Below are 12,363 nucleotides of genomic sequence, written 5' to 3' on the forward strand. Positions count from 1 at the left end.
TCTTGACGAATCTGTCGAGGAAGGCCGAGGGGGTTGTGTGTTTGGCCTTATGAGTAGTGGGTGCCCCTGTTGCAGGGGTGTGATCTCCCCATCGTACTGCCAGCGGCATGCTTAGTCGGGTCTTGGACGGTCACTTAGGAGTCGGAAGGCTCCATGGTTACGTCTATGGCCTCTGAAACAGAGTGGTGGCTGCTTATGGACTCCTTGTCCGAGGCGACAGTGGGAGAGTGACTCCCGGCCTGCATGGCGTAGGCTGCCCATCGCTTGGTACACCTGTCCTTAAGGGTCTTAGGTCAAAACAGTTTACAGGCCTTGCAACGCTGCTCGTCATGTTCACAAGAGAGACACATGTTACACTATGTAGGAGTGTCTTTCCAGGGAAATCTGCAGTTATACGAAGGGCAAAATGTAAAAGGAGTTTGCTGCATAATAGCCTGGAAAGCAGCCAGACGAGAGGAGGAGGGGCAGAAAGGAAAAGGCATTCTTAGAAGAGGAAGTGCCACTGGAAACACGTCCCCACTCTCCCTACTGTAAGGCAGAGCCTCAGGGCCAAGGCCGAGAAGACAGCCGTCAAGTCGCCGAAGGCAGCACAAGTTGCAGAGGGGCAAATAAGGAAAAGCCGTAGAAGAGGGTCATTGAGGATGTCTGCCGATGGGTGCGCCAAAGACGCAAGAAATAGCAATAGTATCTCGGATGACTAGCTCTGCATTAAGCGACTGACCAGAATGACGGAAAAAAACAATCTGGGGGACCTTGATGCGTGAAGGCTATTTGGTGCACTACACATCACATTAGGGATAGTGTTACAGTCACAGCCATGTCGACATCCCTATTCGATCATCCAAAAGAAAATTGCATTATTCTTCGATTACCACTAGATGTCAGACTATATGCACAGAATAGGGTTCTAAGCAGATTCAAAAGCATCAGAAACAATGTGAAATGGGGCATGCATGCACAGATTGACCAATTGAATGCCATCATCATGGGCAATGGCATTACCAATCTACAGTACTAACACCAGTGTCTCTCCACCTTGTAGGTGACTCTGGATACCTACTGCTTCCATGGCGGATGACCCCTCTGAGGAATCCCCAGAGGACGCAGGAATTGGTGTAAAATTAGATCCCATGGGATGACCTGGGTGGTATTGAGCAGAAATGTGGCCTCCTCAATGCCCAATTCAAACGCCTGCACAGGTCTGGGGGTACGCTCATGTACAGGTCAGAGAAGCTGGGACAGATTGTATTGGCCTGTGCAATGTTGCACAATATCTGTATCAGGTGCAACATACCTCTGCCCCCAGATCTGGACATTCCTCCACAGAGGATGATGCTGTGCCAGTCGGTCACATGCACCCGGGCACCAAGCGCATTGAGGCAAGGGATGGATGCATGGCCCGGCAAGCACTCATTGAGAATCTTTTCTGTGTTCCCCCTCCACTCAGAACTTCCCTTGCACTTTACTATATATCATGCACAAAAAATAGAATGTCCTGTCATTGCTTCAAGTGAAAAGAATGTATTTGAGAGAAACGTAAATGCACCCATACTCTGAAACCCTCCTCCCCAAACGCACCCAGTGGAACACCCAGTCAGTGTTATTGTACCTTGTGGATGCTTTTAGCCATGGGGCTCTTGGCAGACTCCCATGTGTGACGTAGTCTCTATGACCGGCACCTTGGGCTGCCTTGCTAGGAGCCCTCAGTCGTGGTCAAGGATGTGGGTGGGTCTTAACCCTTGGTCTGCATGTTGTCCAGGCAGAGTTGGATAGCATGTTTCATGACCTCTAGCGCGGAGGAACTGTTCTCGCCCCCCTCCCGCGCTCTTTGTGCACAGGTGAGGAGGGCAGTGGTTGCATGGCCTCGGGACTTGGCACTCCTGCAGCTGAAGGCCCTCATGAGTCTCATCTCCTGTAGATGTTCCTGTGCTATTTCTGTTTTCCCTTCGGGGTCTCTATTGCACGCAGGCATGCATCTATGCTACAGAGGCTGAGAAGTTGTAATGGTCGGGGACTATGGGGTGATGTGGGGCTTTAACAAGCTGAGGGGAATGTGGTGTTGTCTTCCTCCTCCTCCTTCATGGCAACCCTACCACGATGGTTTGGTGGCTGATGTGCCCGTGGTGGTTTGGAGGGCATAGGAGCGACAGTGGGGCCACCGACTACTGATGTGGTGGTTGCAGCTGTGCCACAAGCAGCGGTGGTTAACAATTGTGCTGGTGGTGGGGCTGATGGTGGCTGCAATGTGGCAGTTGTACTGTCCTGCTGCCTGGGACTGCTTGCGCCTTTGCAGGTCTGTCTGAAGCTGCTCAGCCTGATGACAGTCCTGGGGCATCACTGTCGGAGGACTGAGGGCCTGTTGGGACGAGATGAGCACGCAGTGTTAGCATTCTGGATGTCATGACTGCAGGCTTGCATTGCATTCACTGCAATAAATTGAAATGGAGGAGCAACAGTAGGTTTATGCCAACGTAACTGATTCATACTTCTGCCAATCTCTAGCCCTTTCTCTCAAGTTTCAGGTGCATAAGGGTATCGTCCCTAAGCCTAAGGGGACTTTACACTTGAAAACAATGATGAAGCCCGGTGTTACCAACGGGAAACCCTCAAGCACTCCCAACGGACTATGTCAGTCAAGAAAATCTTCACTCCTTTATAAATAAAGAAATCAATTTTAATCACTGTCTCAAAGAAATCTCGTGTTGTACATTTGAACAAAACACCCAAGGACTGGCCGTATACACATACTTTAAGACCATATTTTTGCAAATGGTTTCAAACTTCAAGACTCGTAAAAAAACTAAACAAAAACAGTAACAGTACAGCTTAGTTACAGATGAAAAATTGAACTCCAAAGGAAATCGCAATTTTAGATTGTCAAATGCCAACACGTATCAGATAAAACATTGTATCTATGTTCAGGGCTATAAACTGTGCTTTCACTGTTGATTTTCAATCTTGTACATTCATCTGTGACCTATAACAAGTAATACACATTAATGATTTGAATATCCTGACAAGGGTGACTCATTCGATACTCAATGAAAATACGGAGAACTAACCTTGAGTGTACGTTGATTTTCAACAATAAAGTAAAACCTGTAATTAAATATATGCCATTACTAAGGAACCTATTCAACAGACCATCTATCCAAATCGATTCAATACTCAGTTAGCCAAAAAACGCACTTACCCAGCTTGTGTCAATAAGCATGTGCTGGAAGTCTTAACTCAGGCTTTCCGCCTCTGTTTAGCTCGATCGTACTCTAATCTGGTGTCAAAAGTAATATAAACAATGTCTCCTGTAAAAATGGTAACCTCCGATACACCACCCTCCCCATTCATATACGCCACTAGTGTCTCATTTACAGAGATTGGGCTCAACCGTGGCCATAGATTCCTAAATTTAAAAGTTCTCATGGCGACCATGGTCCCTTACTCATGATTGCCTAGCATGCCAAGTTGCAGGGTGCCGCGCAAGCATAGCACCCTGCCGTGCCTGATCATGGTCTCCCACTCTTACTCACTCTGAATTATGGTACAGAAGGAGCGCGGGGCAGCAGACCAGCAAAAAAAGTCCGGCGCCCCACGCTCGTAATAAATAATACTCTTCATTTCCCATAGCAACCACAATGCCAGCCAGTATCAACACGTGACGTTGGCTCGGAGGCCATGATGCATTGGGAAATCACTCTTGAAATGGGAAAGTAACATCATTAGGATTATTTGAATGTTGGTTGATCGGAATTCTATCATTCAGTCGGACCACAGGGCACAAGACTGGCGACCCCGGTCTGGTGCCCTGTGGCCGTCCTTGACAAAGCTTGTCTCGTCGCCCTGGCATCATCAGGCCGGCCCACATAGTCACGTCACGCCGGCACAACCGCTTAGGGCTAAGAAGTGAAATCTCTAGGGAAATGAAGTACCTCAGATTGAGGAGACACACTCATTGTGTGTCTCAACCCTACCTGCATCCAGGTAGTTTAGTGTAGAATTTCATAATGCTCAAAAGCAACCAGTAAGAATTCTAATGGACGGGACATGTCGATGTGGGCTACAAGCCAATTCTTACAGGTCATGAAGTTTCAGGATATGTTAATTCCTCCAATAAACACCCATATTTACCACTCATGGAGCTACACTGGCAGACGAAGTCTGCCGACATTGTAGCGTACACTGCGGTTGATAGCCTCAAAGCATCTATCGGGATTAACAATGAATCATCAAATGTACCCAAATTCTCAGGTAAACCTGTTTACAATCTGTGATAAATTACATTAGCCTCTTCTTTAGTATTATTAAAGACCAAAGGGATCCCAGGAAAATCCTGTTCACGGTCTTTGGTAAAATGTCATATTCACCCTTGCGCTATCCTGTAACTACTTAAGGTTCAATTTCCCACATTCAACCAGAACATCCTCTGTTCATTCAGATTATATACACACGATTCAGGTAAATCAGATAGGATCTCCAAAAAACAAATCGGATTCCATTCACAAATGATCCCCCGTGGGGTCAAAGAGCCTAACTGATCAATCCACGCTATCTCTCGCTGTTGTATTTTTTCTGCCTGTTACCACCTCTATTAGGCTGTAAGAATTGTTCAAAGATGACACACTTACTGTGCTGTGTTGTGTCTCGCCTCCACAAAGTGGGTTGCCACTGGAGACCTTCGACTCTTTGTCTAATGTTAGATTTATGTTCGGTCCATCGGGCCTTCGCTTTCCTCGTTGTCCTCCGAACATAATAATACCCACAGTGGCATCTCAGGGCATATAGTACATTCATCAAGTCACAAGTACACGAGGAGTGTTTCAAATCAATTTTTCTGCCTGAATAGGGGGTGTCATTCTCTCTAATAATACCACTATGCTGGAAATGTCCACAAAGTTTTGTTCTTGTGTAGCGGACAATAGGTCTGTTATATGATGTAATATCTGCCTTCACCAATGTGTTACGTAATGCCTAACTATTCCTGTATGTGAATGCAGGTAACCTCGGTAACCGTCTGAGTATTGAAGCTATTTGAATAGATGGTCTGTTAAATAGGTTCCTTAGTAATGGCATATATTTAATTACAGGTTTGACCTTATTGTTGAAAATCAAAATAGACTGAAGGTTAGTCCTCTATTTTCATTGCGTATCGAATGAGTCGCACGTTCCAGGATACTAAAATCATTGATACTGTACTACTTGTTCTAGGTCACACATCAATGTACAAGATTTAGAGGGTAATTCATAGAATTTCGCACAAAAGTGGCGTACGCGGGTTACGCACAATGTCCCCGTGCGATACACTGCGCCAGCCGCGTGCGATAAAATCCATTTCATCACACAGCGTATTCATGGATTTTAGCCTCCAAAACCATCCGTGGCGCAGAGTGGCGCAGCGACCCTGCAGCAGCGCCAGTTACGCCCCCAAGAAAGCCCTCGCGCAAGAAAAAGCCATCAAAATCCCCAATTAATCGCAAATGTCTGCGCCAACCCTGGACCAGTTCACAGGGCTGCCAAACAGCAAACGCCAAGCGGGGAACGTGTATTTCAGGGGTTCGCGGAAAGTTTCACACACGATTGTCCTGGGTACATGTATATCAGGGGTGCGCGTGAAGTAACACACGCGATTCCATCAGGGCACGTGTATTTCAGGGGTGCGCGGGAAGTTCCACACGCAATTGTCCTGGGTACGTGTGTTCCAGGGATGCGCGGGAAGTCTCACACGCAAATCCAGCTGGGTACTTGTATTTCAGGGCTGCGCGGGAATTTCCACACGCGTTTGTCCTGGGTACGTGTATTCCAGGGGTGCGTGGGAAGTAACACACGCAAATTCAGCAGGGTACGTGTATTTCAGGGGTGCGCAGGAAGTGTCACACGCGATTCCATCAGGGCACGTGTATTCAGGGGTGCGCGTGAAGTTTCACACGCAAATGTCCTGGGTACGTGTGTTCCAGGGATGCGTGGGAAGTCTCACACGCGAATCCAGCTGGGTACGTGTATTTCAGGGGTGCGCGGGAATTTCGACATGCGTTTGTCCTGGGTACGTGTATTCCAGGGGTGCGCGGGAAGTAACACACGCAAATTCAGCAGGGTACGTGTATTTCAGGGGTGCGCAGGAAGTGTCACACGCAATTCCATCAGGGCACGTGTATTCAGGGGTGCGCGTGAAGTTTCACATGCAAATTCAGCAGGGTACGTGTCTTTCAGGGGTGCGCGGGAAGTTCCACACACGATCGTCCTGGATACATGTATTCTAGGGGTGCGCGGGAAGTATCACACGCAAATCCAGCAGGGTACGTGTATTTCAGGGGTGCGCGGGGAGTACTACACGTGAATTGGCCGTGTGGGTCCTCCCAGGTGTTCCCTCTACACCCTCCACGGCCCCTGCAGGCAGCCTGCACTCCTGCTCATGTCCCGCAGGCAGCCCATCCACAATGGGCATGCCCCCCATCCCAGCCACATGTCACCTTGCACTACTGATCAACAACACATGTCTCCCAGCACCCTCACCCCCCAACACTGTGGGGCACCTGCCAGCAGGCCCCCACTCAGGTCCAACTCATGTCCCTCTGCACCCCCAGCAGTGCAGGGACACCCTCCACCATGCCCCCACTCATGGCTCCCTGCACCCCCACCCCCTGCAGTGCAGGGCACCCTCCACCATGTCCCCACGCATGTCTCCCAGCACCCCCACCCCCCAGCAGTGCAGGGGCACCCTCCACCAGGCCCCCACTCATGTCTCCCTGCACCCCCACCCCCCCAGCATCCAGGGGCACCCTCCACCATGCCCTCACTCATGTCCCTCTGCACCCCCACTCTCCAGCATCCAGGGGCACCCTCCACCAGGCCCCCACTCATGTCTCCCTGCACCCCCACCCCCCAGCAGTGCAGGGGCACCCTCCACCATGCCCCCGCCCATGTCTCCCAGCACCCCCACCCCCCAGCAGTGCAGGGGCACCCTCCACCAGGCCCCCACTCATGTCTCCCTGCACCCCCACCCCCCAGCATCCAGGGGCACCCTCCACCATGCCCCCACTCATGTCCCTCTGCACCCCCACCCCCCAGCATCCAGGGGCACCCTCCACCATGCCCCCACTCATGTCCCTCTGCACCCCCACCCCCAGCATCCAGGGGCACCCTCCACCAGGACCCCACTCATGTCCCCCAGCCACCACGTCATCAGAATCTAGATCCCTGGCCCTTATGGGCTGCCTCGGCATGCCAAACACCCACCCAAGTATTGCATCCACCCACTTAGAAATGCCAATTACATGATACAACCCCAATGGCAAGTATGTAAATGAACACATGTCCCTCACATACACACAATGGGTGTCAGTGAATGTCAAAACACATATCATGACATGCATGAAACCAATGAGATGCTACTACACATTGAAGTTTGATGAAGAAAATGTATTAAAAGCAACATAAATGGAATAAAAAATAAACAAACGACAATGGGAATTAAAAACAAAAAGCAGCATGTCCGTAAAATAATGTAAAACCACAAATCATAATCCAAAGGAAAGGTGTCCAAAGTCACAGTTCAAAAAACTAAATCCAAAGGAAAATCAAAACCGAAAACCATTGCTCCATGGCTAAATTCAAAACCAAAAAATTAAAATCCAACAGTCAACTATATACAGCTTAACCAACCCAGGGTCCATGATCCCAACAGAAGAAATTAAACCTAGCTACTAATACTACCTAATTTAAAAAATACCAGAAAAACCAAAGGAAACCTATCACTAACTACATAACTATTTACAAGGGCAGCGGGCTAGTCCGACGGCTCACTTGGGGATGTTACGGGCCAGGGCATCATCGAACTCCTGCTCAATGTCCCGGAGTCGGTCCTCCTCCATGGCCCGAGGGTCAGCAGGGCCGACGACATGTTCTCCTCCAACTCCCTGCAGATTGCCTCGAGGCACTCGGCCCGCCTCAGGGCCCTCCGCATGGAGTTCTCCGCCCTGACCATCGTGAGCCGTGCCTCTTCCGCCCACTGCCGCTCCGCATCTATGGCGTGGCCCAACCGCTGCCACACGGAAGACGCTTCCCGTCCTGGATCCTCCTGCCCTCCGATGTCGAAGGCCCCGAGCCATCATGGCTCCCACCTCGTTGCTGCTGCTGCTGTGCCTGTGCCCTGGCTCCTGCTGCCTGCACATCCTCCACCGGCCAGGGTGCAATCGTTGATGTGGCCACCCCTGCTGGACGTCCGGCTCCCGACTGTGGCAGGGATGTGCCCTCCACCAGCCTGGCCGCACCGTCAAAGGCAGCTCCACAGGGCACCCAGGTGACAAATGGGTGGAAAGATGGCACAGAGGACGACTGGCGCATAGGGTGTTTAGTTGAGGAGGGGGTCGGAACAAGCTCCTGCAAACGGAGGAATACGGCCTGGGTGACCTGTCCCAGTAGGCCGACGCGGTCAACGAGCCATTCAAGATGACGTGCAGTCTCCTCATGAAAAGACTGCAGGTCACCTCGCATGGCCCGTTGACGCAACGTCACATCAGTCAGGACAGGCTCAACCCGTACCTGGATAGCCACGTCCGCAGGCAGAGGAAGGCCAGTTGTCGTAAGCTCATCCCTTGCCTGAAAACGGGTCTGGACGTAGGCATCCCTGCTGGTGCAAGATGATGCAGTGACAGGATCAGGGACAGGATTGCGCACAGGCACCTCCGCGGCGGCCTGTGCTGCCTCCTGTCCCTGGTCCTGCACTGCACCACTAGCGCCAGTGGAATCCCCACCTCCAGACCCCGTCTCTTGTCGCTTGCACGGCCTCCTCCTCCTCCAAACCCCCCACCAACCTGGATGACTCTGTGCCATCTTCCCCCGTTGGGCCCTGTGGAGTCCCAGCTGCCCCTTCTGCTGCCGAGGAGTCCAACTCCGACCTCCGCCTCTTGGACCTCCCCCCCGGCAGCTGCGGCCTGGTACACGGCACCGGACTCCTCACTCCCCGACGAGATGACAACCTGGGAGGGGAGCCGGGCCTTGCATCTCCGGCTGGCGGTGCGATCCCCGCCGCTGTGCTCCACAGCACCTTCTCCGCCCTCTTCATCAGTTGACGCTGCAGACAGGGAGAAATAAAACACAGGCATCAGGGCACTGTACAATGAACACATACACACATGACAGTTGTACATGAGTGGCATTGGCAAACCTCAGACATGGCATCACAATCGCCAACACACATGTCATTTCAACTCGCACACATGAGCCATACCACAGCCATATTGCAACAGCCAGCACCATCCATACACATACAACTGCATGAGAAGGCAAAGGTGACCCAGACATCACATGCAACACAGGGAGTGCACTACACATGCACACACACCACCACACTTGCATGCTTGGGTACACCTTTGCCAACTGTCGCAGTGTTCAGAATGGCATCCATGTCACATCTGCCAATCAGGCTTCCACATCCTGCTGTCACATGCATCTATGCTGCATCACTGTTGCACCCTTGTCAAATACACACACATGCACATGTACACACTGCTGATACATGCAGCAGAAACCAACATCCATGTGTGACATCACGAACATGCCTACTTGCATACACATTCATCCAAACATGTGTGCCCACACAACTGCATTTGGCATGCAAGCCTAAACACACAAGCACCATCCATGTCTCACACATGAGAGCCCTCGCATGTGTTAGCCTCACGGACCTGTACAACCCACCCCATACTTGGCCCCAAAAAACACATGTGCAACCTGCACACTACTGGCACATCACCACACGCACAGCTTACAATGATGATGCATGTACACTTACCGCTCGACTCCAGACGGGTCTGCCTCTCAAGGACCTGGACGTGGAGCGCTGGGGATATGCGTTCCAGGACCCTCATCTGATCGTCCGACAAGTGGCCAAGGCGCCCCTTAGCATCCGCTGCCTTCAAGAGGTGCCGGGCCTTGTTGAGGGTCCTGGACCTGAAGTCCTCCCAGCGCTTCTTGACATGATGGAATAGTCGGACTGCCACTCCCTCCGCGTTGATGGCAGTCATGATGTCCGTCCAGATCCGAGTCCGTCCTTCCTTGTCGGCGCGCAAACTTCCGAAGAGGGCATCATACTGCCCCAGGACTTGCTCCACCAGGACACCAACTTCGGTGGCAGTGAAGCTGGTGCCCCTCTGCCTCTCTGGCCGGGGGTTGCCAGTGGTGCCAGATGTTGCAGTGCCTGACAGGACAACCCCAGAGGCAGGAGTGGGTGGGAAACTGGGTCCTGGGGCTGGTCTGTGGAGCGATGGAATCCCAGTCGGGAGTCTTCGGTTCCAGCAGGGGTGGTCACAGCAACAGCACCCCTGGCTGATGTGCAGGCAGCAAATGGCAGGGCATGTGGGCAGTAGGCAATCAGGCAGCAGCAGATGGCAGGTGGGAGCGTGCTCGGGGCTCTGTAGGGCAGTAATTCGGCCTTCTGGGCAGGACTGTGTGCTTACGCGTAGCCAGCTTGATACGGAGTGATTTGGCACATGAAAATCAAGCACGTCTGCGTGTAATTCGAGGAAAGGGCCTTAGCGCGTAAGCGCATCAGCACACGTACGTGAATTTATTGGCCCAAAGGCTACCAGCGTGTATGCGCGTCTGTGACGTGTGCGCGGGAGTTTCCCTGTACACGGGTGCATGTTACACGTCCAATGACTGCACGTCAGAGTGTCAGCTCGTGTAATTTGAGGATGGGGTCTTAGCGCGTACATGCAGAAGTGACCCTGGACGTGTGGGCATGTTTAAAAGGTACGTGTAGGACGCCATTTCCTTGTACGTGCTTTTCGTGGAGAGCGAGTGGGTGAAATCTGTACTTCTTGTCGGTTCACACGCGATTTACTTCACGGCGTTCCAAGTTCGTACTCCCCGTTACCTCTGACAGCTTTTTCTCTTTTTGTCTTTTTCCTGGGCCTGTTTCCTCAAACAGCGTTCACTTCTCCTGTTGTCCTGTCTCCTCAGACAGCGTACGATTCTTCTTTTGGCGGGGGTGTTGCCAACGTGCACACGCGCGTATTTTTCATGTGATTTTTCCTGTCAGACGGTGAGTCGCGCACGTATTTAACATCTGTGCTTGCCCCGTGTGTTGCCTACACCTTCAGAGGTCAGTCTAGGCTGCGTGTGACACACATACGTTCATTTTTGTGTTTCTGGGTGCCACAGCGTAGTGCAGGTTTATTTTTCCACGCACGTGGTCTAGGAGGGGTTGCGTGCACATTATCTCCCTTTTTTGGGGTGCCTGTGCGTTGCGTGACCCGTCATCTTCCCCCAGGGGTCACATACAGCCTTGCTAGAGCACTAGGGTACGAATTCCATCTAGTACCCTACCCCTTTGACCCCCAATTGCCCAGGACAATAGTTTATTGCAACTCCCATACGCACAACAACATCAGTGCCATGGTTGGGAGGCAAGCACGCGGTAAGGGTGGCAAAGGTGGCCGAGCCACAAGAGGTGGCCGTGGTGGATACGGTAGGGGACGTGGCCGGGACTTGCAGGGTGCCCCTAGCCCCCCATGTGTGGGTGACCAGTCAGGGACACCCATGCCCCCCCCCGGTTGAGGGTAACATGGCTGACACCATCCCTGCTCAGCCCTTGTTGGACCAGCCCATTGTGGCACCAGACCTGGCACAGGGTGACTCCATGGCTGACTTCCAGGTCAGCAGGTCTAGGACACGTGTGGCGGTGCACGTTGGTGTCACCAGGCTACGTGATCAGGGGCAGCTATGTCATCTGCTGCCCCGAGTAGGCAGGGTGGGGAGGCTGCAGGGGCAGCTGCGGCTCCATCCACCCCAGCTCTGAGTCTCCCAGCCAGGACAGTGTCGGTCCCAGTCCATCCTGCTGACGTTCCCCCTGACTACATCACACTTCAGCTAATGCCTGCACCAAGTCCCATGGTGAGTGTTCATTCCCACACTCCTAGTCCACAGTCCACCGGGGCTCCTGCCCCTAGTGTCCAGAGTGGCGTAGGACACTCAGGATCCCCACCACCTTCCAAGCGGAAGAGGAAGTGTGCTCGTCCAGTACAGGCTGATGCCCCAGACACAGCTACACAGTCCGGCCCACCAAGGAAGCCCAGCTTCAATCAGGCCGAACTTGATGCACTTGTTGAGTATGTGTCTGCACATGACAGCGAAATGGTGATTACTGCAGGATGCAAGACCACACCTGCACAACGTCAGGCACACTGGCAGACCCTCGTGGACCTCATAAGTGCCCTTGGATTCCTGAGGCGCACAGCTAATGATTGCTACAGGCGCTGGAATGACCTGAAGCGCAGGGCAAAGAAAAAGCTGGCCTCAAGTCATGCTGCAACTCTAGTGACTGGAGGTGGGTCTCCAGCAGAGGACATAGAACTCACTCCACATGAGTAT

This window comes from Ambystoma mexicanum, chromosome 2p (genome assembly GCF_040938575.1).
Source record: "Ambystoma mexicanum isolate Mex_15411 chromosome 2p, UKY_AmexF1_1, whole genome shotgun sequence".
Classification (NCBI taxonomy): domain Eukaryota; kingdom Metazoa; phylum Chordata; class Amphibia; order Caudata; family Ambystomatidae; genus Ambystoma; species Ambystoma mexicanum.